Below are 27426 nucleotides of genomic sequence, written 5' to 3'. Positions count from 1 at the left end.
TCATAAATATTATTTATATTGTATATTTGCTCCTTGTTTGCACTTCGACTGCTTCTTTAAAAAAATGTAAAATGAAGATATGTTTCTAAGCATCTCCCTCGTATAACGCCAATAAAGATGTCGCACCTTATACCACTCTACCCTCCATCATCCACATTCAGCTAATAAATATTTTATTATGAACATAAAATAACAGTATATTCAATTCCACTTCTCTGTAATGTCACTGATGCCTCCATTGCACTTATAAAATTAAATCAATAAATGATTTCAATTTGTTTGCTTAATGAGATTTTCCTTTATGCTTTTATTTTGTATCCGTCTACATAGAAGTGCAAGCTGAAATCTTTTTTTTCTGCACTGAGCCGACTTGACAATGTGCTGTTGCTGGCTCCACCCACTTTATGCGAGGCTCCTCCCAGGAGAAAGGTGGGTTGCTTTAGTTTGATTCTTGCCGAACTCTAGACTTTTTCTTTAAGTTCAAGTTTTTTATTGTGTTTTAAAAAAACCAAGGCAGGACGGCGAAATGATCAAATGTATGTCTATATCCGTTTGGTCATATCCGACTCTCGGCGCTTCTATGGGCACTACAGTATATCCATTACACTTGTAGGTCTTTTTTCACTATCATTTTCTTAGCAAACTTTTTTTACAAGGTAGGTCACCAGCAGTGGCGGTGCGCCCATAAAGGGCGCAGAAGCGCCGCCCCCTCTCTCCTACACCCGTCAATCACCAATAGATAGATTCATACATTCCACGAATCTATCTATTGTCGCCGCAGCCACCCCCTATTGAGGTGTCCGACCCCTTGTTGGGCCGGGCGTCTGAATTAAAGCAGCTTTAGGCCATAGGCTCTAATAGGCTTTCAAATTGGTAAACAGTGGGCGCAATGCTGTGCGTTTGCTGTTTACACAGTGTTGCGTTAGGGAAGCGAATACATTGCTTCCCTAACACTGACCTGCCTCTCAGCCAATCAGGATGCTGGGGTCTGGTTACCCTGTCACCTGATTAGCTGAAGCAACAGGCGCTGTGATTTGAACGCCTATCAGGCGTCCAATCATAGCAGAGGAAAGGAAGAGGACGGAAGAGTACAGTGCCGAGGCAGGTAAGTACAGGGCGGGGGGGGGGCACGCTGGCAGCCTTTGATGGGGCACACTGGCGGCAATTGATGGGGCACACTGGCGGCAATTCATGGGGCACACTGGCGACAATTGATGGGGCACACTGGTAGCAATTGATGGGACACACTGGCAGCAACTGATTAGGCACATTGGCAGCAATTGATAGGGCACATTGGCAGAAATTGATGGGGCACACTGGTGCCAATTGATGGGGCGCACTGGCGGCAATTGATGGGGCACACTGGCGGCAATTGATGGGGCACACTGGCAGCAATTGATGGGCACACTGGCAGCAATTGATGGGGCACACTGGCGGCAATTGATGGGCACACTGGTAGCAATTGATGGGGCACACAGGCAGCAATTGATGGGGCACACTGGAGGCAATTGATGGGTACAGTGGCAGCAATTGATGGGCACAGTGGCGGCAATTGATGGGCACAGTGGCGGCAATTGATGGGCACAGTGGTGGCAATTGATGGGCACAGTGGCGGCAATTGATGGGCACACTGGCAACAATTGATGAGCACAGTGGCGGCAATTGATGGGCACACTGGTAGCAATTGATGGGGCACAGTGGCAGCAATTGATGGGCACAGTGGCGGCAATTGATGGGCACAGTGGCAGCAATTGATGGGCACAGTGGCTGCAATTGATGGGCACAGTGGCTGCAATTGATGGGCACACTGGCAGCAATTGATGGGTACAGTAGCTGCAGTTTATGGGTACAGTGGCTGCGTTTGATGGGCACAGTGGCTGCACTTGATGTTTTTTCGGGTTGTTTGCGCCCCCCACAAAAAAAAATCTTGAGCACCAGCTGCCACTGGTCACCAGGTTTTTCCTCAACCCTCCCAATCCTATCTGATACACTTGTAGGACTTTTTCCATATAATTTCTTGCAAATTGTTTAAGAGGTAGGTCACCAGGTCTTTCTTCAACCCTCCCAATCAGATATAGTGACCAATTCTATGGGTGCTATATTTTTTATCAGGTAGGTCACCAGGTATTTCCTCAACCCTACCAATTGCTCAGCTTGGGACAAGCATACAGAATGTGATAACACTTGTGCATACTCAATTTGTAAACACATACTCGGGTCAATTAACCTATCACCATGTCTTTAGAGTGTGGGAGGGAACCCACCAGTGGCGGCTGGTGCTCGATAATTCTGTGATTAGAGACAGCGGGAGCTGATTGTTAGGTACGGCAGACATGATGTCCTAATAAGTTGAAAGATTAAACTAACAAAGGTTGTGGTCAGAGAGAGGAAAGAGGGTGTTGGAGAGGTTGCAAGAAGTACAATGGTGGGAGGATAAGTCAAGGTTCATACCATCAGATGGAGTAGAACTGTGTGTCCCTTATGTTGGGTCAAGAGATGGGGTTAAGTTGAGAAGTTGAGATGCAGCTGGGATATTAATATTAAAGTCACTTTGGGGTTATTTATAGTTAGCTGGCAGGCTCTGAGGGCTGAGCCTCTGTCGCCTCCCCCTGGCTTCTGGAAGCTTCCAGAATGTTCCAGAACTTGGTGAGTGGGGGGATGGCAATAGAAGCCTGAATATTTATCAGAGCACTACCAATCCCTGGGTAAGGACTGGCCAGAAGGTGGAGATTCTGCCCATAAAAGTTCTGGAGGGCGTGGCCGGGATGTGAAGCGTGACTCTGGAGCTCCATGCTGATCCGGTACTATTGACCTGTTTACACCTACTGTAGCTATCTACAAGTGACACGGCAGCACCCGTGGGCATCCAGGACCCCCCTGTGATGTCGATCGTGACGACTAAAGGTCGGGGTAAGCTCAGCAAGGACCAAAAGCCACAGCGCAGAGGGAAAGTGAAAGGAACAAGCTCACCAAGAGCAATGTTAGCCTCCACTTCCGGTGTACGGAGCTGGGGACAGTGCAGAGCCCGGGAACCTCAGCATCCCCCTCAGGCATGTCATCCTCCTCTGATGCTCAGGAGACTGCTCTCCCCTCTACTGCACTGGAGACAGCACCAGAGGCGATCACTAAGCCTATTCTGTCTGCTATAGAGGGCTTTAAATCCCTGATAATGGTCCGCATTGACCACCTGGCGTCAGAGTGTACTCTGATCCGCCATGATTTCGATAAAATGAGGGGGAGAATCACAGAAGCGGAAGACCAGATTGGCATGGTAGAAGATCAGCAGGGCACACATACCGTGCAAATTGCAGAACTGAAATCGCTGGTGAGTTCTCTTGTACATAAAATGGATGACGCTGAGAACAGGCAGAGGCAAAATAACATCCGCGTGGTAAGCCTACCGGAAGGCCCGGAGGGCCAGAAACCTGCCATTTTTGCTGAAACGCAGTTTAAACAACTGCTGTATTTGCCAGATATGCTGCCCACGTATGTTATTGAGAGGGCACATAGGCTAGCTAGCCATGGGAAAACGCCCAGAGGGTGTACCACCCAGACCATTCCGGGTGCGACTTTTGAATAAAAAATTCTGAAGCCTGGTCATATGGGGAGAGAATCCAGGATCCAGGCAGGTATGCGGTGGTAGTGGACAGAGAGGAGTAGAGAGGAGAAGGAACCAGAGAGGGACCCCCACCCCCTTCAGTCTCATCTCAGGTGGTGGAGACACTGTGGCAAGAACATGAGGCCTGAACAGCAGTAGGCCTGGGCATTAGTCCTAATCTATGCTGCAGGATTGAAAGGGACTGAGTGAGTAACCTCTACACTTTTCACCCCCAAAGCCTACAATGGGATTTTAGTTGAGTGCAATATACAGTTAGCTTTCAGAGGGAAAGTAGACTGTTATCCTCCACCCTTGCTTGGGGAATTCTCAGTTGGAGCCAGGTACGCTGGCATTTTTCAGGGAAGACTAAAAGTACCTAAAATCAAGTTAGGACTTGTGGCTAGCCAGTATGTACAGTTTTTTTTGGAGGGAGTACAGTCTGGTATCGTTGCTAGAAGTCTGTGATCACTCAAGTTGTCCTCAAAAGTTCTACATTGACCAAGTTCTGGGCATCCAATAACCACCCAAGTTATTTAGCCCAATAAATAGCAAGGCCAAAGCTCTTGGACTGGTTCTTCGACTACGTGGGCCTGGTGAAAATGCTTGTTGCCTGGCTGTGCAGACAAAGGGGGACCCAAAATCCAGCAACCCTCTTAGGGGTAGCACTCAGGGCAGGTGCTTCCACTAGGCAAAATAGGCAGCCATCTAGTGCGTCATGCTGCCCAGGGCTCCCAGCCACTGGGTTTCCTACTCTCTTCTCTCTGCAGCAATCAACTAATGCCTTGTACACACGATCGGAATTTCAGTCGGGATAAACTCCGACAGATTTTTCTGATAGAATCCCGTTCAAGCTGTCTTGCATACACACTGTCACACCAAATTCCAACTGCCCAAAACGCGGTGACGTACAACACTACGACGAGCTGAGAAAAATGAAGTTCAATGCTTCTGAGCATGCGTCGACTTGATTCTGAGCATGCATGTTTTTTTCTCTATCGGAGTTCCATACAGACGAACGTAACTTCCGATGGGAAATTTTTTTATTGGAAAAAAAAGAGAACATGTTCTCTTTCTAAGTCCGTCGGAATTTCCGATGGGGCACACACACGGTAGAAATATCCAATGAAAAAATTCCGTCTGACTTTTTCCATCGGAAATTCCGATCGTGTGTACAAGGCATGAGTCTCAGCATCAGCAGGTAGCCGCCGCTCCTTTCGCACATAGTGTCAGAGGCACAGCGGCGGCAGAGGACTGTGTCTGTGTCTCGACTCCCGAATAAATGAAGCAAGCAAACATTCATTGATGGGCACTGGTAGGCTGCATTGATGGGCGCTGGGAGGCTGCATTGATGGGCGCTGGTGAGACTGCATTGATGGGCGGTGGTGAGACTGCATTGATGGGCGCTGGTGGTAAGGCTGCATTGATGGGCACTGGTAGGCTGCATTTGATGGGCGCTGGCAGGGCCGCCATCAAGGGGGTACAGGCATTACACCTGTAAGGAACCATATGGTCCCCAGGGGCCCGGTCGCCACCCCCGTTTTCTTTTCTTTATTTTTTTCGTCTGACTTTAGCAACTCCGGCTAGGAAAGAGAAGGGAAGACTTGACTTTGTTTTGTTCATCAGCACCAACCACCCATCCCGCTTGTCTTGCGGCAGGAGAGAGAAGAGATGACACTTTCGTTACCACAAAACCCCCCCGCGGCAGGAGAGAGGCAGGTTCTCTGCCCCAGGGCGGCCCTGCCTAAAGCTGTGTAAGTGGCCCCAAAATTTGTGATGGCTGCCCTGGGTGCTGGTGTGGCTGCATTTGATGGGCACTGGCAGGCCCGTCGGAACAAGACAGGCAAAACAAGCAACTGCTTGGGGCCCCCAGCTGGCCTGGGGCCCCCAATCAGGGCCCTTGCCTTGCTGCGCTGTATCCACTAATCCTTCAGCCCGGTGCGTGTGGAACGGCCGCGCCCTACTGTAGCAGTCCCCTGTTTGCCCCCCGCCCCCTCTGTGTGTGTCGGCTCCTCTCACAGACATAGGCGGCTGATGAGAGCCTTCTGGTTGACCAGAGCTGCTGCCAATCATCTCCTGCACTCCCAGAAATGCCCTCCGAGTCCCGCCCTCCTAGCAACTGAAGATGTCATGTATGCCCCACCCCCTGCAACATGCTTCTGCTCCCAGGGACTTATTGGACAGGTACAGCTCTAATGATCTTGGGACAACTTCTGTGGGGGGGGCTCTGATGGGGACACCTGCTGTGGGGTGACTCTGAAGGGGACACCTGCTGTGGGGGGGCTCTGATGGGGACACATGCTGTGAGGGGCTCTGATAAGGACACCACCTGATGTAGGGTGACTCTGCTGGGGACACCTGCTGTGGGGGGGGGGGGGGGGTTGGTCTCTGCTGCAGTATTTGCACTGTAATTTTTTTTATTTATATAAAGTGTGGTTGAACTTAAACTGTATCGCTATGCTGTGGCTCCTGTAGGCCCTGGGCACTTTTCAGGCTGCATTTGATGGGTGCTTCATTAAAAAGGTGGGGTTTACATAGGCATGAAAAATAGGGTGGAGTCAGGGGTGGAGCCAAGGGGGGCAGCAAAATTAGGTTTCGCCTAGGGTGTCAAAAACCCTTGCACCAGCCCGCTACATAACAAAGAATTTGCTGTCGGACTGTTGCAGAGCCATGGTGCTTGTCAAACTTGGCCTGCCAAGGTTTGCTCAGACTAAGGTTGAAACCCATATACAGCGCCCCCTTATGGTACATGTATGCACAATCCACTACACATTAGCCTCAATTTCCAATAACGGAATGTTGGCGCTTGTTTTACAGAAAAGACAGAAACATTTTACACTTCTCAGAAGGAAGGCTGTGTTTAGCTGGGTAGGATGTGATTCATTTAACACATTTCATGTGCCTTGTAAGTGCAGCTGAAAAGGAGAGAGAGAGGAAGAGACACATAATGGGCAATGTGATTTGTATTGATTTCTTACACTTCTTGCCATTTGCGGGCTCCAACGTTGGTAGAAATTCACAAAAACAATCTACAAAACAACCTTTGTTTATCTGTCCATCCTGTTCATCCTCTGGATGCTCTTTAAAGCACAACTGTGCCTTCCAGAAAATAAATGAACAGGATCATTTCAGGGTTCTGAAAGCAGATTTTGATGGAAACATTATAGTAACAGAATTACACACTGAACTGGCTTTAGTAGTTGAAATAATCTACAGCTGCTTTACAAGCTCCTGTGGCTAAAGAGCAGCTGAAAAATTGGACCATTTAACTCTGCGTGGGTGTGGCAGGAGTGATTTGGCACGCCCATGCTGAGCTAGAGCTCCCCAATCAGCCAGAAGTGCCTCTCTGTGGAGCAATCGCGTGTGGCATGCGGACATCGCGGCTGCCGGCCACGCGTAGCAACTCCAGCGATGCACCGCGCGCGCGCCCACTGTATCTGTTGCACAAAAAGTGACGGCGATTCGCGCAATAAAACCAACCTGCTTCAGTATAATGATGGCGGCTGGTTGGCAAGTGGTTAAGTAATGACAAAGGTATTACATGACCGATTAACCACTTAACGACCGCCGCATATACATATACGTCCACAGAAGGGCACGTACAGGCAGATGGGCGTACATGTACGTCCCTGCCTTTCCGCAGGTCGGGGGTCCGAGCGATCCGGGATGAGGGGGCGGCTATTCGTTTCTATCCGCCCCCTCGCGATCGCTCCCCGGAGCTGAAGCACGGGGAGAGCCGTATGTAAACACGGCTTCACTGTGGCGGCTGCATCGATCGAGTGATCCCTTTTATAGGGAGACACAATCGATGACATCAGACCTACAGCCACACCCCCCTTCAGTTGTAAATACACACTAGGTAACACATAACTCCTTCAGCGCCCCCTTGTGATTAACTCCCAAACTGCAACTGTCATTTTCACAATAAACAATGCAATTTAAATGAATTTCTTGCTGTGAAAATGACAATGGTCCCAAAAATGTGTCAAAATTGTCCGATGTGTCCGCCATAATGCAAAAAATGTTGGAGTATGGCCTCAGATAAATAAGGTAGTTACTAGTAAAAGTGTACCATCATCCCGATTAATATATAAAAGAAGGGATGGGGACAGGGGACGAGGGACAGTGGCTAGGGCTGGTCCTCTAAGAATCCCCTCCCCCCAAAAAGGGGGCGTTTATGGGACTATCTCGGTACTGGGTAAACAATAACATACATATAATATAAAAATATATTTTATTACATACAATTGTTGAACAAAGAATACATGGTAAAATTGAAAAGACAGAACCTCAGGGAGTACCCCCGGGCAATTTTGTTGTTGCAAACATATAGACTGGTCTATGCCTCGACTAGTTTCGCGGTGAAACCGCTTTCTCAAGAGAACCAATCTATAAAGCAATTAAATACAATTAATGTTATGCAAATATGATAAATTCAACAATAGCCATAGTAATACAATGCAATAACAAAATAAAAGTAAAACAAAGGAAAAAAGCTCACCCATAATTAGGTGGTGAAGTGTGGTATCAGGCAACCCAGGTGGGGTAACCCCCCCGCGACGGACAAGGGGGATATTGCGGAAAACTCTGATTGGAGGCATGAAATAGATACAAGTTCAAGTAGGAAGCAATGTCAAGGCAAGAGAGGGGGACACCTGTGGAGGAATTGAAGGAAAGGGGAGTGATGGGACAGGGGGAGAAGGGACCGAGAGGGAGGACAGAGGGGGGGGGGGAATAGCTGAGAAAACCAGGGAGGGGAAAGAGGGAAAATGGAGGGAAAGGGGGGGAGAAGGTGGGAGGGAGGGGAAGGGGGGGAGAAAAGGGGGGAGGGGAAGAAGAAAGAGGGGGGGGAGGAAAACAAGGGGAGGGAGGAGGAGGGGGAGAGGTAAGGACAGGGCAGGAAAAGGGGGGGGGGGAGAAAAGAGGGGTGGGATAAAGTGCAGGAGGAGGGGATGGGAAAGGAAGAGGGGGGGTTTTTTGGGGGTGGGGGAATTAGGGAGGGCAAGGGAGGGGGGGGCGGCAGGAGGGATACCCATAACCAAAACAAGGCTAAACAGAACCAATTTAAACTCACCAAATAGTTAAATGATGGTGGTATGAATGCCAAACCATATGTTGGTTCACTAAATTGCGGGGATGGTGAGACAGATGGAGGGTGTGGACATCCCAAGGTAATCATGGCCAGGAAGGTGTAATTAATATAGGTGGATAATGTAGGGTCCATCATAGCAAGGGACTGCCCAAAAAGGGGGAGTCAATAAATGCAGTGATAGTGGGTTAGTATGGGTAATTGGAATGGATATACAAATAGCCTGGAAGAATTATGCCTATGGGAGTCTCCCCTCCAGGAGGTAGGTAGTCCGTCTCAGAGCTGTGGTCCGCATATAGGAACCATGGGGAGAGATCCGCGGTGCTCACTCACGGGCAGAAGCCCTTTAAGTGAGCTCCCCAACCCAATGACCCCAGAGCCGCCGCCAATCAGCGGCGTCTGACGTCATAGGTCAGTTCCTCCACACGGCGCGGGTTCACGTTGAACGCTGTCCGCGCGTGCGCCCTCAACACGGACCATAGGGGCGGAGAGCCCAGTCCGGGGAAGGCAAGGAGGGGACAGGCAGAGGCTCATCCCTCCCAGGGGAAACACAAGTCCGCCGACATGGGGAGAAAGAACCAGGCAGCCAACGACCACACATAACCACCAGGGGTCGCTATCTATATATACAGGAATTACAAGACATACATTTAGAATTAAAAGGCGATTAACAATAAATTGGGGGAAGAGTAATTCCCACAATAATTAGATCACAAATAGGTTGTTAAACCATGCAGGAGGTGGTCACAAGGAGGGCTAATGGGCTGGAGGAGTTTTCAAAACCGAATAGAGCCCCTGTGACAGGGCAGCTAAATCCATGAATATTCGTTTTTAATTCCCATAGTTGATAATGTGATTGGGGACAATGTGATAAACAATTATGATAAAAACGTATGACAGCAAAGGCATGCTGATAAGTGTATGAGTAAGTAAACTAAATACATGGGAGTGCTCGTGAGAGCAAGAAAGTGAGGGTAAATGATATGGCAAAACCATTAAGAAGGTGACCTAAAGGGGTGGTCAGGGTGCAAGTGAGGTGAAAGTTATGAAACAATAAAGGGTCAAAGACACCATAGTGTCAATTGCCTGAGGTGTATTGAATGTATGGTGAAAAAAATATAATAACAGAAACGTGTTGATTTCAATAATGGGATGGCATGTCCATTTAAGGTGTAGTAGTTAAAATTATAATTATTAAACCAGGGGGAGGGAGAAGGAATGATTCTCCTTAAATGATTCCCCTCCCTGGTTTTCTCAGCTATTCCCCCCCCCTCTGTCCTCCCTCTCGGTCCCTTCTCCCCCTGTCCCATCACTCCCCTTTCCTTCAATTCCTCCACAGGTGTCCCCCTCTCTTGCCTTGACATTGCTTCCTACTTGAACTTGTATCTATTTCATGCCTCCAATCAGAGTTTTCCGCAATATCCCCCTTGTCCGTCGCGGGGGGGTTACCCCACCTGGGTTGCCTGATACCACACTTCACCACCTAATTATGGGTGAGCTTTTTTCCTTTGTTTTACTTTTATTTTGTTATTGCATTGTATTACTATGGCTATTGTTGAATTTATCATATTTGCATAACATTAATTGTATTTAATTGCTTTATAGATTGGTTCTCTTGAGAAAGCGGTTTCACCGCGAAACTAGTCGAGGCATAGACCAGTCTATATGTTTGCAACAACAAAATTGCCCGGGGGTACTCCCTGAGGTTCTGTCTTTTCAATTTTACCATGTATTCTTTGTTCAACAATTGTATGTAATAAAATATATTTTTATATTATATGTATGTTATTGTTTACCCAGTACCGAGATAGTCCCATAAACGCCCCCTTTTTGGGGGGAGGGGATTCTTAGAGGACCAGCCCTAGCCACTGTCCCTCGTCCCCTGTCCCCATCCCTTCTTTTATGTGTCCGCCATAATGTCGCAGTCACGAAAAAAATTGCTGATCGCCGCCATTAGTAGTAAAAAAAAAAAAAATTGATAAAAATGCAATAAAACTATCCCCTATTTTGTAAACGCTATAAATTTTGCGCAAAACAATCGATAAACGTTATTGCGATTTTTTTTTACCAAAAATAGGTAGAAGAATACGTATCGGCCTAAACTGAGGAAAAAAAATGTATACAGTATATGTTTTTGGGGGATATTTATTATAGCAAAAAGTAAAAAATATTGAATTTCTGTTTATAGCGCAAAAACTAAAAACCGCAGAGGTGATCAAATACCTCCAAAAGAAAGCTCTATTTGTGGGGAAAAAAGGACTTCAATTTTGTTTGGGAGCCACGTCGCACGACCGCGCAATTGGCAGTTAAAGCGACACAGTGCCGAATCGCAAAACCTGGCCTGGGCCTTTAGCTGCATTTTGGTCCGGGGCTTAAGTGGTTAACAGCCCCATAGCAGAATTGTAAAAAATTGTTACCGGTGACGCGGTTATATATTATGATAAATAAATACGTCGCTCGCACTATGGCAGAAGCTGCTTACCTGCGCAAGGTATGGAAATGCCAAGGTTGAACTGTTGCGATTTGCGAAGTGTGAATCTCTATCTGACGGGTTTACGACAAGCGATCCCTCGGCTGAGGCCCTGGGGGATGATAAATTTGTGAGAACACCTGATCGCAACAAGAACCTCAGCCAGGCCCGGGTGATTAATGGGGAGTTTTAAATATCAAGGAATCTCCAGCCAGTCACATTAAATAATATTTTGACTGGAAGCAATTGGGGAAGGAGATTCATGGTGTTGCGGAGGGTCACTGAGCAGCTGGAGGGACGCTGTGTAATGCAGTGCAGGGTAACACACATTTACATAGTGATACATCCGCACTTTGCTGGATTTACGGCTCGGTCGGAAAACCTTGCCATGAATCGCGCCGGAGCTACACGCAGAGGGGCGTGGGTGGGAAGATTGTCTCTAGGGACCCGAAGGGAAAGTTTTTTCTTTTCAGTATTTTGAGAGAGCACTTTGTATGGCTCAATATTGGAAACTTTTAGCTAGATTCACGTACAGCGGCGTTAATTTAGGGCGGCGTAGCGTAGCCTGTTTAGGCTACGCCGCCGTAAATTAGCTAGGCTAGTAATGATTCTAAATCAACTTACCTGCTAATTTACGGCGGCGTAGCCTAAAACGAGAGGGCGTTAGGGCGCCTAATTCAAATTGGTTGGAGGGGGGCGTGTTTATTGGTAATGAGGCTTGACCTCACGTTTTTGACGTTTTTTTTACACTGAGCATGCGCCGGGCGCCTACATTTCCCAGGGCGCATTGCGGCTAAGTACGCCGTACGGGCCTATGGATTTTGACGTGTACGTAAACGACGTAACTTCCGATTCGCGGACGACTTACGCAAACGACGTAAAAAATTCGAATTGCGGCGGGAACGGCGGCCATACTTTAACATTGTTATTCCACCTCAATAATTTTAGGCCGCCTAAGGCCTTACGGAAACAACGTAATTCAACTACATCATCTACGCCGGCTGCAATGGAAGCGTCACCTAGCGGCCACGCGAAATATTGCAATCTGAGATAGGACGGCGCAAGCCGTCGTATCTTAGATATGTTTAAGCGTAGATCTGTTTGAGCATACGCTTAAACATACGGCGGCGTAGATTCTGAGTTAGGCCGGCTTATCTACTGATAAGCCGGCCTAACTCTTTCTGAATCTACCTATTTATCTTAACCACTTAAAGGGACACTAAAGGAATTTTTTTTTTTAGCTAAATAGCTTCCTTTACCTTGCTGCAGTCCTGGTTTCATGTCCTCATTGTTCGTTTTTGCTTTGATGTTGCTGTAAATCCTCTCTGTTTTGGACACTTCCTGGTTGCCTGTTTCCTGATAACCACAGTACTGGGAGATTTCTCACGGTGGTCACTAATCAAGGAGGTGTGTGTAAAACGAAACTGGATTGGTGCTGAGGAGTTTTAGACAAAGTATCACTGCTCTCTATTGGCTGACTGCCCTCTAGTGGCTCTCTGTACATCAGAGAACCAGGAAACAACAGCAAAAACGAAACTACACTGCAGGCACATTATATGATTGTTTTTTTATCAATTTTTAATCATTTTTAAAAGGAATCAGTTAACTATTATGTCTCTATGCCCTGTAAACAGTCATTTCAGCTAAAAAATGTTTTTCCTTTAGTGACCCTTTAAGACCCGGACCAAAATGCAGCTAAAGGACCCGGCCAGGTTTTGCGATTTGGCACTGCGTCGCTTTAACAGACAATTGCGCTGTCGAACGATGTGGCTCCCAAACAAAATTGGCGTCCTTTTCCCCCCCACAAATAGAGCTTTCTTTTGGTCGTATTTGATCACCTCTGCGGTTTTTATTTTTTTGTGCTATAAACAAAAAAAAAAAGAACACCAAAAGAAAGCTCTATTTGTGGGGGAAAAAAGGACGTCAATTTTATTTGGGTACATTGTCGCATGACCACCCAATTGTCAGTTAACCACTTAAGGACCCCTTCACGCCGATATACGTCGGCAGAATGGCACGGCTGGACACATCCACGTACCTGTACGTGGCTCTTTAAGCTCAGCCGTGGGCTCTCATAACTTGCTTCTGAGCAATGCACGTTTTTTTTCCCCGTCGTTAAAGCGTACACACGACCATTTTTCACAATGTGAAAATTGTCGAGAAAAATTAGAGCAGGTTCTGAATTTTTAATTGCCATTTTTCACGTCGCGAAAAATGCTCTGGAGCCCACACACGATCGTTTTTAACGATCAATTTTAAAAAATGGCAATTTTCTCGTCATGAAAAACGGTTGTGTGCATGCGGCATTATGCCGCGTACACACGGTCGGAATTTCCGATGGAAAAGGTCCAAAGGAATTTTTTCATTGGATATTCTGACTGTGTGTATGACTTTTTCCGACGGACTCAGACAGAAAAAAAATTCTATCTGAAATTTCGTATGTCTGTATGGAATTCTGACGGAGGAAAAAAAAACATGCATGCTTGGAAACAATTCGATGCATGCTCGGAAGCATTGAACTTCATTTTTCTAGGCTCGTCGTAGTGTTGTACGTCACCACGTTTTTGACGGTCGGAATTTGGTGTGTCCGTGTGTATGCAAGACAGCTTGAGCGGAATTCTGTCGGAAAAAAACAGTCAGGCCCAGATTCTCGTAGGAGTAACGCCGGCGTATCTCCAGATACGCCGTCGTAACTCTGAGTGTGAGGCGTCGTATCTATGCGCCTGATTCTTAGAATCAGTTACGCATAGATTTGTCTTAGATCCGACCGGCGTAAGTCTCTTACGCCGTCGTATCTAAGTTGCATATTTACACTGGTCGCTAGGTGGCGCTTCCGTCGATTGACGCGTCGAATATGGTAATGAGCTAGATACGCCGATTCTCAAACGTACGTGCGCCCGGCGCATTTTTTTACGTCGTTTACGTTAAACTTTTTTGGGCGTAAAGTTACCCCTGCTCTATGAGGCGTAGATGAGGCGTACCAATGTTGGGTATGGACGTCGGAACAGCGTAAACATTTTCACGTTTTACGTCGTTTGCGTAAGTCGTCCGTGAATGGGGCTGGACGTAAGTTACGTTCACGTCGACTAGGCATTGAGCGGGCGCAATTTAATTAGAAAATTCGACGTGATACTGAGCATGCGCCGTTCGAAAAAATCGTCAATTACGTGGGGTCACGATTAATTTCCATAAAACACGCCCACCACTTCCACATTTGAATTAGGCGGGCTTGCACCGGCCCAGTTACACTACGTCGGCGTAACTTAAAGCGCAAGTTCTTTGAGAATACGGGACATGCCGCTTCTAAGTTACGGCGGCGTAGTGTATCTGAGATGCGCTACGCCCGCCTAAAGATAGGCGATTCTACGTGAATCAGGGCCTCAGAGTTTATTCCGGCAGAAAAGACGGTCGTGTGTACGGGGCATTAGTGCTCTGGATTGAGACAAGTACAAGATATAGAGAGATATGCTTTGTTCATTTTTCATGTCTGAGGTTTACAACCACTTTAAACCCAACAACAAATTTCTGTTTCTGTGATTTTTATAAAAAAAAAAAAATTCAAGAAATTTTTAACATTTATGGTTATACTGCATTCCATATGTAAGTATTACAGGGAATATTTTTAGAAAAGTAAACTATCATCTTCTGGCCCACACAACTGTTACAGCTTATGGGCCAGATCCACGAAGGAGTTACGCTGGTGTATCTATTGATACGCCGCATAACTTCTAGTTTGCTCCGGCGTATCTTTGTTTTGCATCCACAAAACAAGATACGCCTGAAGCTGGGCTAGATCCGACAGGCGTACGTCTTAGTACGTCGTCGGATCTAAGGTGCATATTTACACTGGCCGCTAGGTGGCGTTTCCGTCGATTTCAGCGTCGAGTATGCAAATTAGCTAGATGCGGCGATCCACAAACGTACGTCCGGCTGGTGCATTTTTTTAAGTCGTTACCGTAAGGCTTTTTTTTTCCGGCGTATAGTTACCCCTGCTATATGAGGCGTATCCTATGTTAAGTATGGACTTCGTTCCCGCATCGAATTTTGAAAATTTTACGTCGTTTGCGTAAGTCGTTCGCGAATAGGGCTTTGCGTAGAATGACGTTCACGTCGTAAGCATTGGCTTGTTGCGGGTTAATTTCGAGCAGGCGCACTGGGATACCCCCACGGACGGCGCATGCGTCGTTCAGAAAAAACATAATTTACGTCGGGTCAAGTAAAATTAACATAAAACACGCCCACATCTTTAACATTTGAATTACGCGCCCATACGCCGACAGATTTACGATACGCCGCCCTAACTTTAGAGGCAAGTGCTTTGTGATAACAGCACTTGCCTCTCAAAGTTGCGGCGGCGTAGCGTTACTACGATACGCTACGCCGGCATAAAATTACGATCCGCTACGTGGATCTGGCCCTATTGCTCTAATTTGGAAAAGGATAAAAAATAACAAAAAAAAAAAAAAAAAAGGAAGAAGGGAAAAAAAACCACAACCGAATAACATTTCTGTAATCTAGGAGAGGACTATAAATATCCTCTGGTTTCCCGTCCCTCCACTACTCTCCATATAGGAGGGGGAGGGAGAGGGAAGACCCCAGGCAATTCCAGGAAAAGGAGAAGAATGAAAGTAAGGAGAAAGTAATATCAAAGGAGGAAGTGCACTCCATAATATTTACCACTTTCTGACTAGCCGCCGTCGTTATAAGGCAGCGGGTCGGCATGATCCCGGCCGCGAACCGCCGTAGGTGTACGTCGGTCCCTTTAAGTGTGTCGCGATGACCGCCGGCCGCGAGTGATCGTGGGCACGAGAGGCAGAACAGGGACACGTGTGTGAAAGAAAGATTGTGAGTCCCTAATAGCTAGGAACCATGATCTGTAATTTCCTCTAGTCAGTCCCCCCCCAACAGTTAGAACACACAGTCAAGAAACACAATTAACCCCTAGATCGCCCCCCTAGTGGTTAACCCCTTCCCTTTTGAAATTGCGTAATCACAGTACAACTGTGACTGCCATGGTTTAACCACATAGCGACCACCGCGCACAGATATACGTCTGCACAATGGCATGGGCAGGCAAATGGACGTACCTGTACACCCGCCGCGTGCCTCGTGAGTGTGCTCGCGGGAACGCGATGTTGATGGGGACACTCTGATGATGGGGTACACTCTGATGATGGGGTACACTCTGATGATGGGGGACACTCCGATAATAGGGACACTCTGATGATGGAGTACACTCTGATGATGGGGGACACTCTGATAATAGGGACACTCTGATGATGGGGGACACTCTGATGATGGGGGACACTCTGATGATGGAGTACACTCTGATGATGGGGGACACTCTGATGATGGGAAAACTCTGATGATGGGGGACACTCTGATAATAGGGACACTCTGATGATGGGGTACACTCTGATGATGGGGTACACTCTGATGATGGGGTACACTCTGATGATGGGGACACTCTGATGATGGGGTACACTCTGATGATGGGGGACACTCTGATAATAGGGACACTCTGATGATGGAGTACACTCTGATGATGGGGGACACTCTGATGATGAGGACACTCTGATGATGGGGAAACTCTGATGATGGGGGACACTCTGATGATGAGGACACTCTGATTATTGGGGAGACTCTGATGATAGGGACACTCTGATGATGGGGGAGACTCTGATGATGGGGGAGACTCTGATGATGGGGGACACTCTGACGATGGGGGACACTCTGACGATGGGGGACACTCTGATGATGGGGGACACTCTGATGATGGAAGAGACTCTGATGATGGGGACACTCTGATGATGGGGGAGGCTCTGATGATGGGGGAGACTCTGATGATAGGGACACTCTGATGATGGGGGAGACTCTGATGATGGGGGAGACTCTGATGATGGGGGAGACTCTGATGATGGGGACACTCTGATGATGGGGGACACTCTGATGATGGGGGACACTCTGATGATGGGGGAGACTCTGACGATGGGGGACACTCTGACGATGGGGGACACTCTGATGATGGGGGACACTCTGATGATGGGGGACACTCTGATGATGGAAGAGACTCTGATGATGGGGACACTCTGATGATGGGGGAGGCTCTGATGATGGGGACACTCTGATGATGGGGGACACTCTGATGATGGGGGACACTCTGATGATGGGAGAGACTCTGATGATGGGGACACTCTGATGATGGGGACACTCTGATGATGGGGGAGACCTTGATGATGGGGACACTCTGATGATGGGGAACACTCTGATGATGGGGACACTTTGATGATGGGGTACACTATGATGATGGGGACACTCTGATGATGAGGGACACTCTGATGATGGGGGACACTCTGATGATGGGGGCGACTCTGATGATGGGGGCGACTCTGATGATGGGGGACACTCTGATGATGGGGGAGACTCTGATGATGGGGGACACTCTGATGATGGGGGCGACTCTGATGATGGGGGACACTCTGATGATGGGGGACACTCTGATGATGGGGGAGACTCTGATGATGGGGGACACTCTGATGATGGGGGAGACTCTGATGATGGGGACACTCTGATGATGGGGGACACTCTGATGATGGGGGAGACTCTGATGATGGGGACACTCTGATGATGGGGGACACTCTGATGATGGGGTACACTCTGATGATGGGGACACTCTGATGATGGGGGAGACTCTGATGATGGGGACACTCTGATGATGGGGGACACTCTGATGATGGGGTACACTCTGATGATGGGGACACTCTGATGATGGGGGACACTCTGATGATGGGGGACACTCTGATGATGGGGGCGACTCTGATGATGGGGGACACTCTGATGATGGGGGACAGTCTGATGATGGGGACACTCTGATGATGGGGACAGTCTGATGATGGGGACACTCTAATGGGGACACTGATAGGGAGACTACTGATGGGGGATTTTATTTTATTGGTATCTATTTTTATTTTTGAAATTTACCGTACCAGTAGCTGGTGCATTTCCCACCCTAGGCTTACAATCGAGTCAATGGGCCAGATTCACGTACAGGCGCCTATCTTTAGGCGGGCGTAGCGTATCTCAGAAACGCTACGCCGCCGTAACATAGAAAGGCGAGTACTGTATTTTACAAAGAAGTTGCGCCTTTAGTTACGGCGGCGTAGCGTATATCGGGCGGCGTAAGCCCGCCTAATTCAAAAGAGGCTGGTTGGGGGCGTGTTCTATGCTAACTAATCGTGACCCCACGTATTTGATGTTTCTCACGAACGGCGTATGCGCCGTCCGTGAAAGAAACCCAGTGCGCATGCTCCAAGTTACGCCGCAAATCGTCAATGCTTTAGACGTGAACGTAACTTACGCAAAGCCCTATTCGCGAACGACTTATGCAAACGACGTAATCGACGGAAAATTCGACGCTGGCCCGACGTCCATACTTAACATTGGATACGCCTCATACAGCAGGGGTAACTTTACGCCGGAAAAAGCCTTACGTAAACGAGGTAAAAAAATGCGCCGGGCGGACGTATGTTTCTGAATCAGCGTATCTACCTAATTTGCATATTCGACACGTAAATATACGGAAGCGCCACCTAGCGTCCAGCGTAAATATGCAACTAAGATACGATGGCGTAAGAGACTTACGCCGGTCGGATCTTAGGGAAATTTATGCGTAACTGATTCTAAGAATCAGGCGCATAGATACGACCCCGCAACTCAGGGTTACGACGGCGTATCTGGAGATACGCCGTCGTAACTCGTATCTGAATCCGGGCCAATAAGTTTTCCAAGCTTTTTGTGGTAAAACGAGGTGCCTCGGCTTAAATTCCGGTCGGCTTATACTCGAGTATATACGGTAACTATTAAATTATAGGTATTGGAATTAAAAATCATATTTTTAGCAAACGCAACAGAAACATGCGCACACTTTGTCGCATCTGCATGGTGTAAATGGAGCCTAACTGTTTGTGCTAATAAAAGAAGAGAAGAAAAGTATCATGGACGGTAGTCAATTTTTTATTGCAAGTGTGCACTAATATGGCAACACTTACCTTAATTGTTTATGGAGTATAACGAAAAAATGTGTGGCACTCCGAGGTTCCTCAGCCGTCTCGTAAAGGCACTAATGTTCCTCGACATCTCCAGGACTCTAGGAATCCACTTTGGGCTCCTGATGACATTTACCGCCGGATGTTACCACTTCCTTGTGGTTTGGTCCTTGCTTTTATCTATACTTAAAGTAAAAGGTTTAGAAGAGAATGCATCCGGAGATGAGGAGCGGGTGTCATAAACGTGGAACAGATGAATACGGTGTAGACCACAGACATGAATTCCATACACAGAAGGTCCTACAGCTCACAACATAGTGCTGCGGAACACAAATCATTTCCTGCACTAAAAAGACTAACAGATAATCTTTACAGGAGAAGAATGAGGTTATAAATACCATTTCCCTCCTGAACCCATCCTTTTATCAGTATTTACAAATTCCACACTCTTTAACTACACCATTTAGGGAAACCCCCCACAAGGGTGGAGTAGAGCGCCTCTTCTCCGTTCTCTAATCCTTGCAACTTCTACTAAGGGATTGATCTCAGACCTGTACTCCAGTATGCACTTAGCGGCATTAGATGAAAATGCTGACCTATTGTAAATTGTTTACATTTGGAAGCCATCCTGATGATGTCCACAATGCGGGGGATCCCTTGGTACCAGTGGCGGCCCGTCCATAGGGGGCGCCCGGGCGCACGTGAGTGTATGTTATTGTGGCCAGCCTAGTCAGATAACCGGACATTGGGCGCCGATTATCTGAATAAGGACAGCTGGTTGGCTGTGCGGAAGTGCCTATCAGAGCCAGCGGCTTTCCCAGTACAGCCCTTCAGCTCCCGGATGTCTTATCCTCGGAATGTAGTGGGCTATATCCTGTGGATAAGACTGACGGCCGTCTCAGCCAATCAGGTTCACTGCTTCTGGTTATCAGTAACCTGATTGGCTGAAGCGTCATCGAGGGCGGCAGAAGACATCGAGGGACCGTGGAAGGAGGATGGCGAACCCCAGAAAGGTAAGTGCCGGGCGGGGGGCAATCTGACTGGCAGCATTTTACAGGGCACAGTGGGGACAATTGATGTGGGGACAATTAATGTGGGCACAGTGGGGACAATTGATGTGTGCACAGTGGGGACAATTGATGTGGGCACAGTGGGGACAATTGATGTTGGCACAGTGGGGACAATTGATGTTGGCGCAGTGGCGACAATTGATGTGGGCACAGTGGGGACAATTGATGTGGGCACAGTGGGGACAATTGATGTGGGCACAGTGGGGACAGTTGATGTGGGGACAATTGATGTGGGCACAGTGGCGACAATTGATGTGGGCACAGTGGCGACAATTGATGTGGGCACAGTGGTAACAATTGATGGCATGGCACAGTGGCTGTGTTTGATGGCACAGTGGCTGCGTTTGGCATGGCACAGTGGTGACAATTGATGGGCACAGTGGTGACAATTGATGGGCACAGTGGTGACAATTGATGGCACAGTGGCTGCATTTGATGGCACAGTGGCTGCGTTTGGCATGGCACAGTGGCGACAATTGATGGCACAGTGGCGACAATTGATGGCACAGTGGCGAAAATTGATGGCATGGCACAGTGGCGACAATTGATGGCATGGCACAGTGGCTGCCTTTGATGGGCAGAGTGGCTGCCTTTGATGGGCACAGTGGCTGCCTTTGATGGGCACAGTGAGGCTGCAATTGTCTTTTTTTTTTCTTTTCATTTGTTTGCGCCCCCCCCAAAAATTTTGAGCACCAGCCGCCACTGCTTGGTACCCTCATTAATCCTTAGGGTGACCACATTTCCACACTGCCATTCAGGGACACCCCCCCCCCCCTTTCCCCTTCCTAAAAAAAGAAAAAATTGTATACCTTTTTTTTGTGACCCCCATAGATTTCACTGGTTCATCCTGGGCCCTGTAGTTCTTCACTGGTTGGGGGGGGGGGGGGTCACATCTTCAGCTCTGAGGGGTTAATGGCAGGAACTGTAGTCCTTCACTTTTAGGGGTCACATCCCCCCAAAAGTGAAGGACTACAAGTCCCAGCATGAACTCCTAATATTTAAAGATGTGACCCCCCCCCCCCAAATTTTAAGGACTACAACACCCAGCATATACCCCTGAGATCTAAGGGTGTGATACCATAGATTTCACAGGTTTATGCTGGGACCTGTAGTTCTTCCCTATTTGGGGGTGGGGGGGTCTCGCATCTTCAGCTCATGCATTGCAGAGAGAAACACAGAAACGCAGTGATGACATCACTGGCTCTAAAAAAAGAAGGAAAAAAAAGGTATGCAGTAAAAATCAAAAGATTGTGTTTTCAAAATGTTATTAGCATGTTGCTGAGGGGGTAAATGGACAACCAGGGAAGGCAAAAAATAAGCAGATTAAATTACAGCCTTAAACCACATCGATAAGCGTATTATAAGCTGATCTCTTTATATTCATAAAATCATTGAAGAGACCATACTTTCCATTTAAGTACCTGTTTTTCTATTTCCAGCAGAGCCTCTCTTAGTAGAAATAATGGCGCCCTCTATGAAATGATTCCACACAATTCAGCGCTGCTTTGATATTGATACGGCTGCTCATTATGATCATTTTTTGCAAAGTGTTTGGACCTGTTGTGAAGCAGAAGTGGCTTGCTGAGGCAGAATTCTAATTGGAGCCTCTGAGAAGACGGTGGAGGCCAAGGCTGGGCTGTCATGAGTGTTAAAACCCAGGAGGGTAATTCTCAGGACGCAAGACTGACTGTCCCGCTGAGAATTCCCGCAGCAAGAGATTCTGAGCAAAATATGGACAGATGCTGGGCTGCTATCCCTCCGGCTAGGTATAAAATAATCACAGTTTAATGGTACAGCAGAACAGGATGTGTAATAAACCGGAGGCTTTAATAGCCTAATTCTATCCCAGTAGATGTCCATGTGTGTTAATGTTTTTTTTATTAATCCTTTTGGAAGTTATAATATGCAAATCATCTGTAAGAAGAACCTGTTGGTGATCAAAATGGGTAAGGATTGGGTAGGCAGGGGCAAAGGTCAGCATTGTTGGTCCTTCAGAAGGGTCAAAGTTGATCCTGCCCGATTTTGCTGTAGATATTGGAGGTTTGGACTTTGTTAAATTGGTGCGCCGTGCATGTAGGTGGGCGTAATACCCATACCACACTTCTGCCGATTGGAGTGATCATTCCAGAGACTGAGCTCACTGAGAGTGTTCTAGACCAGTGTTTCCCAACTCCAGTCCTCAAGGCACACCAACTGGTCATGTTTTCATGCTTTCCATTATTTTGCACAGGTGATTTGATCAGTTTCACTGCCTTAGTAATTACCACAGCCGTTTCATCTGAGGGAAATCCTGAAAACATGACCTGTTGGTGTGCCTTGAGGACTGGAGTTGGGAAACACTGTTCTAGACGCAATTAAAATTGGTGATCGAAATGGGCAAGGGTTGGGTAGACAGGGGCAAAAGGCATCATTGCTGGTCCTTCAGAAGGGTCAAAGTTGATCCTGTCCGATTTTGCTGTAGATATTGGAGGTTTGGACTTTGTCAAATTGGTGCACCGTTCATGTAGGTGGGCGTGATACCAGGGCCGTTTGAAGGAATTTGGGGGCCCCCAAGCAAAATGGACATGGAGGCCCCCCAACCCCCCCTCACGCATGCAAAGCCCCCCCCCAATGTTTTTTACTCTCCCAGGCCCCCCTTCTTAAGTTGTTTTTACGCCCCCAGCCCCCCCCTCCCTACCGGGTCCGTACCACGCTGCAGGAGATTCAGTTTCCTGTTCCCGGCCGGACTGAAAGGAAGTGAGCACTCAGTGTAAGTACTCCTTTCCGCAATAATGACTCCAAACTTTAGATCCACAGTGACAATCGGCAATACATGTAAAATACGAGAAAAAAATGCCTCCTATAGTGCAGTATCCGAGGGATTAACAATAAACAATTCTATTTATGGCAACCTCTCACAACACAAACTTCAGGCTGCTTGGGGTCCCAGGCCAGCTCGGGGCCCCAAGCAATTACTTGGTTTGCCTGCCTTGTAGCGACGGGCCTGCGTGATACCCATACCACACTGCTGCCGATTGGAGTGATCATTCTAGAGACTGAGCTCACTGAGAGTGTTCTAGACGCAATTGAAATTGGTGATCGAAATGGGCAAGGGTTGGGTAGACAGGGGCAAAAGGCATCATTGCTGGTCCTTCAGAAGGGTCAAAGTTGATCCTGCCCGATTTTGCTGTAGATATTGGAGGTTTGGACTTTGTTAAATTGGTGCACCGTGCATGTAGGTGGGCGTTATACCTATACCACACTGCTGCCGATTGGAGTGATCATTCCAGAGACTGAGCTCACTGAGAGTGTTCTAGACGCAATTGAAATTGGTGATCGAAATGGGCAAGGGTTGGGTAGACAGGGGCAAAAGGCATCATTGCTGGTCCTTCAGAAGGGTCAAAGTTGATCCTGCCCGATTTTGCTGTAAATATTGGAGGTTTGGACTTTGTTAAATTGGTTCACCGTGCATGTAGGTGGGAGTGATACCCACACCACACTGTTGCCGATTGGAGTGATCGTTCCAGAGACTGAGCTCACTGAGAGTGTTCTAGATGCAATTGAAATTGGTGATCGAAATGGGCAAGGGTTGGGTAGACAGGGGCAAAAGGCATCATTGTTGGTTCTTCAGAAGGGTCAAAGTTGATCCTGCCCGATTTTTCTGTAGATATTGGAGGTTTGGACTTTGTTAAATTGGTGCACCGTTCATGTAGGTGGGCGTGATACCCATACCACACTGCTGCCGATTGGAGTGATCATTCCAGAGACTGAGCTCACTGGGAGTGTTCTAGACGCAATTGAAATTGGTGATCGAAATGGGCAAGGGTTGGGTAGACAGGGGCAAAAGGCATCATTGTTGGTCCTTCAGAAGGGTCAAAGTTGATCCTGCCTGATTTTGCTGTAGATATTGGAGGTTTGGACTTTGTCAAATTGGTGCACCGTTCATGTAGGTGGGCGTGATACCCACACCACACTGCTGCCGATTGGAGTGATCAATCCAGAGACTGAGCTCACTGAGAGTGTTCTAGACGCAATTGAAATTGGTGATCGAAATGGGCAAGGGTTGGGTAGACAGGGGCAAAAGGCATCATTGCTGGTCCTTCAGAAGGGTCAAAGTTGATCCTGCCTGATTTTGCTGTAGATATTGGAGGTTTGGACTTTGTTAAATTGGTGCACCGTTCATGAAGGTGGGCGTGATACCAGGGCCGTTTGAAGGAATTTGGGGGCCCCCAAGCAAAATGGACATGGAGGCCCCCCAACCCCCACTCACGCACGCAAAGCCCCCCCCCCCCCAATGTTCGTTTTACTCTCCCAGGCCCCCCACCTTAAGTTCTTTTTACGCCCCCAGTCCCCCCCTCCCTACCGGGTCCATACCACGCTGCAGGAGATTCAGTTTCCTGTTCCCGGCCGGACTGAAAGGAAGTGAGCACTCAGTGTAAGTACTCCTTTCCGCAATAATGACTCCAAACTTTAGATCCACAGTTGCAATCGGCAATACATGTAAAATACGAGAAAAAAATGCCTCCTATAGTGCAGTATCCGAGGGATTAACAATAAACAATTCTATTTATGGCAACCTCTCACAACACAAACTTCAGGCTGTTTGGGGCCCCAGGCCAGCTCGGGGACCCAAGCAATTACTTGGTTTGCCTGCCTTGTAGCGACGGGCCTGCGTGATACCCATACCACACTGCTGCCGATTGGAGTGCTCACTGAGAGTGTTCTAGACGCAATTGAAATTGGTGATCGAAATGGGCAAGGGTTGGGTAGACAGGGGCAAAAGGCATCATTGCTGGTCCTTCAGAAGGGTCAAAGTTGATCCTGCCTGATTTTGCTGTAGATATTGGAGGTTTGGACTTTGTTAAATTGGTGCACCGTTCATGAAGGTGGGCGTGATACCAGGGCCGTTTGAAGGAATTTGGGGGCCCCCAAGCAAAATGGACATGGAGGCCCCCCAACCCCCCCTCACGCACGCAAAGCCCCCCCCCCCAATGTTCGTTTTACTCTCCCAGGCCCCCCACCTTAAGTTCTTTTTACGCCCCCAGTCCCCCCCCTCCCTACCGGGTCCATACCACGCTGCAGGAGATTCAGTTTCCTGTTCCCGGCCGGACTGAAAGGAAGTGAGCACTCAGTGTAAGTACTCCTTTCCGCAATAATGACTCCAAACTTTAGATCCACAGTTGCAATCGGCAATACATGTAAAATACGAGAAAAAAATGCCTCCTATAGTGCAGTATCCGAGGGATTAACAATAAACAATTCTATTTATGGCAACCTCTCACAACACAAACTTCAGGCTGTTTGGGGCCCCAGGCCAGCTCGGGGACCCAAGCAATTACTTGGTTTGCCTGCCTTGTAGCGACGGGCCTGCGTGATACCCATACCACACTGCTGCCGATTGGAGTGCTCACTGAGAGTGTTCTAGACGCAATTTAAATTGGTGATCGAAATGGGCAAGGGTTGGGTAGACAGGGGCAAAAGGCATCATTGCTGGTCCTTCAGAAGGGTCAAAGTTGATCCTGCCCGATTTTGCTGTAGATATTGGAGGTTTGGACTTTGTCAAATTGGTGCACCGTTCATGTAGGTGGGCGTGATACCCATACCACACTGCTGCCGATTGGAGTGATCATTCCAGAGACTGAGCTCACTGAGAGTGTTCTAGACGCAATTGAAATTGGTGATCGAAATGGGCAAGGGTTGTGTAGACAGGGGCAAAAGGCATCATTGCTGGTCCTTTAGAATGGTTAAAGTTGATCCTCCCAGATTTTGCAGTAGACATTGGACTGTTCGACTTTGTTCCATCGGTAGACGCAATTGAAATTGGTGATCGAAATGGGCAAGGGTTGGGTAAACAGGGGCAAAAGGCATCATTGCTGGTCCTTCAGAAGGGTCAAAGTTGATCCTGCCCGATTTTGCTGTAGATATTGGAGGTTTGGACTTTGCTAAATTGGTGCACCGTTCATGTAGGTGGGTGTTATACCTATACCACACTGCTGCCAATTGGAGTGATCATTCCAGAGACTGAGCTCACTGAGAGTGTTCTAGACGCAATTGAAATTGGTGATCGAAATGGGCAAGGGTTGGGTAGACAGGGGCAAAAGGCATCATTGCTGGTCCTTTAGAAGGGTTAAAGTTGATCCTCCCAGATTTTGCAGTAGACATTGGATTGTTCGACTTTGTTCCATCGGTACATGTAGGTAGGTGTGATTCCCAAAACACACTGGTGTTGATTGGTGTAATCATTCTAGAGACTGAGCCCGTTGAGAGTGTTCTAGACACTATTAAAAGTGGTGATCAAAATAGGCAAGGGTTGGATAGAAAGGGGCAATAGTCATCATTGCTGTTACTTTAGAAGGGTCAAAGTTGATCCTGACAGATTTTGCAGTAGACATTGGATTGTATGACTTTGTTCCATCGGTACATGTAGGTAGATGTGATACCCAAAACACACCGGTGGTAAATGGTGTAATCATTGCAGAGACTGAACCCATTGAGAGTATTCTAGACACTATTGAAAGTGGTGATCAAAATGGGCAAGGGTTGGGTAGACAGGGGCAAAAATTTGCAGTAGATATTGGAGGTTTGGACTTTGTTTTATCGGTGTATGGAGGTAGGTGTGATACCCAAAACACACTAAGGCCACTTGGTGGGATCAGCCCAGAGAATGAGCTCACTCAGAGTGTTTTAGACACAATTGAAAGTGGTGATTACAATGGGCAAGGGTTGGGTAGACAGGGGCAAAGGTCATCATTGCCAGGCCTTTAGAAGAGCCAAAGTTGATCCTGCCTGAGCTTGGACTTTGTTCCATCAATGGATGGAGGTGGGCATGACACCCAAAATACACTGGTGCCGCTTGGTGTAATCATTCCAGAGACTGAGCTCATTGAGACAGTTCTAGACACAATTTAAATTGGATATCAAAATGGGCAAAGGTTGGGTAGAAAGTGGCAAAGGTCAGTGTTGCTGGTCCTTTAGAAGGGTCAAAGTTGATCCTGCCAGATTTTACAGTAGACATTGTAGGTTTGGACTTTATTCCATTGATGCATAGAGGTGGGCGCGATACCCAAAACACACTGGTGCCGCTTGGTGTGATCATCCTGAGACTGAGGTCATTGAGAGTGTTCTAGACGCAATTGAAAGTGGCAATCAAAATGGGCAAAGGTTGGGTAGACAGGGGC

The 27426-nt window shown here is 47.7% G+C and overlaps 2 long non-coding RNA genes across 2 annotated transcripts; one reads left to right on the top strand and one right to left on the bottom strand.

Moving 5' to 3' along the window:
• On the top strand, nt 1–22117 carry LOC120928046. The gene is made up of 2 exons (XR_005747164.1): nt 1–429; nt 21709–22117. It is a non-coding gene; the product is annotated as an uncharacterized LOC120928046 (long non-coding RNA).
• Nucleotides 7903–8797, bottom strand: LOC120928045. Its single transcript, XR_005747163.1, has 3 exons — nt 8670–8797; nt 8097–8182; nt 7903–7984 (listed from the first exon to the last, which is right to left on the bottom strand). It is a non-coding gene; the product is annotated as an uncharacterized LOC120928045 (long non-coding RNA).
• Nucleotides 22118–27426: the final 5309 nt, after the last annotated feature.

This window comes from Rana temporaria, chromosome 2, assembly GCF_905171775.1.
Source record: "Rana temporaria chromosome 2, aRanTem1.1, whole genome shotgun sequence".
NCBI lineage: Eukaryota > Metazoa > Chordata > Amphibia > Anura > Ranidae > Rana > Rana temporaria.
The sequence above is the reverse complement of the archived record's forward strand: the minus strand, read 5'-3'. Positions and strand labels throughout refer to the sequence as shown.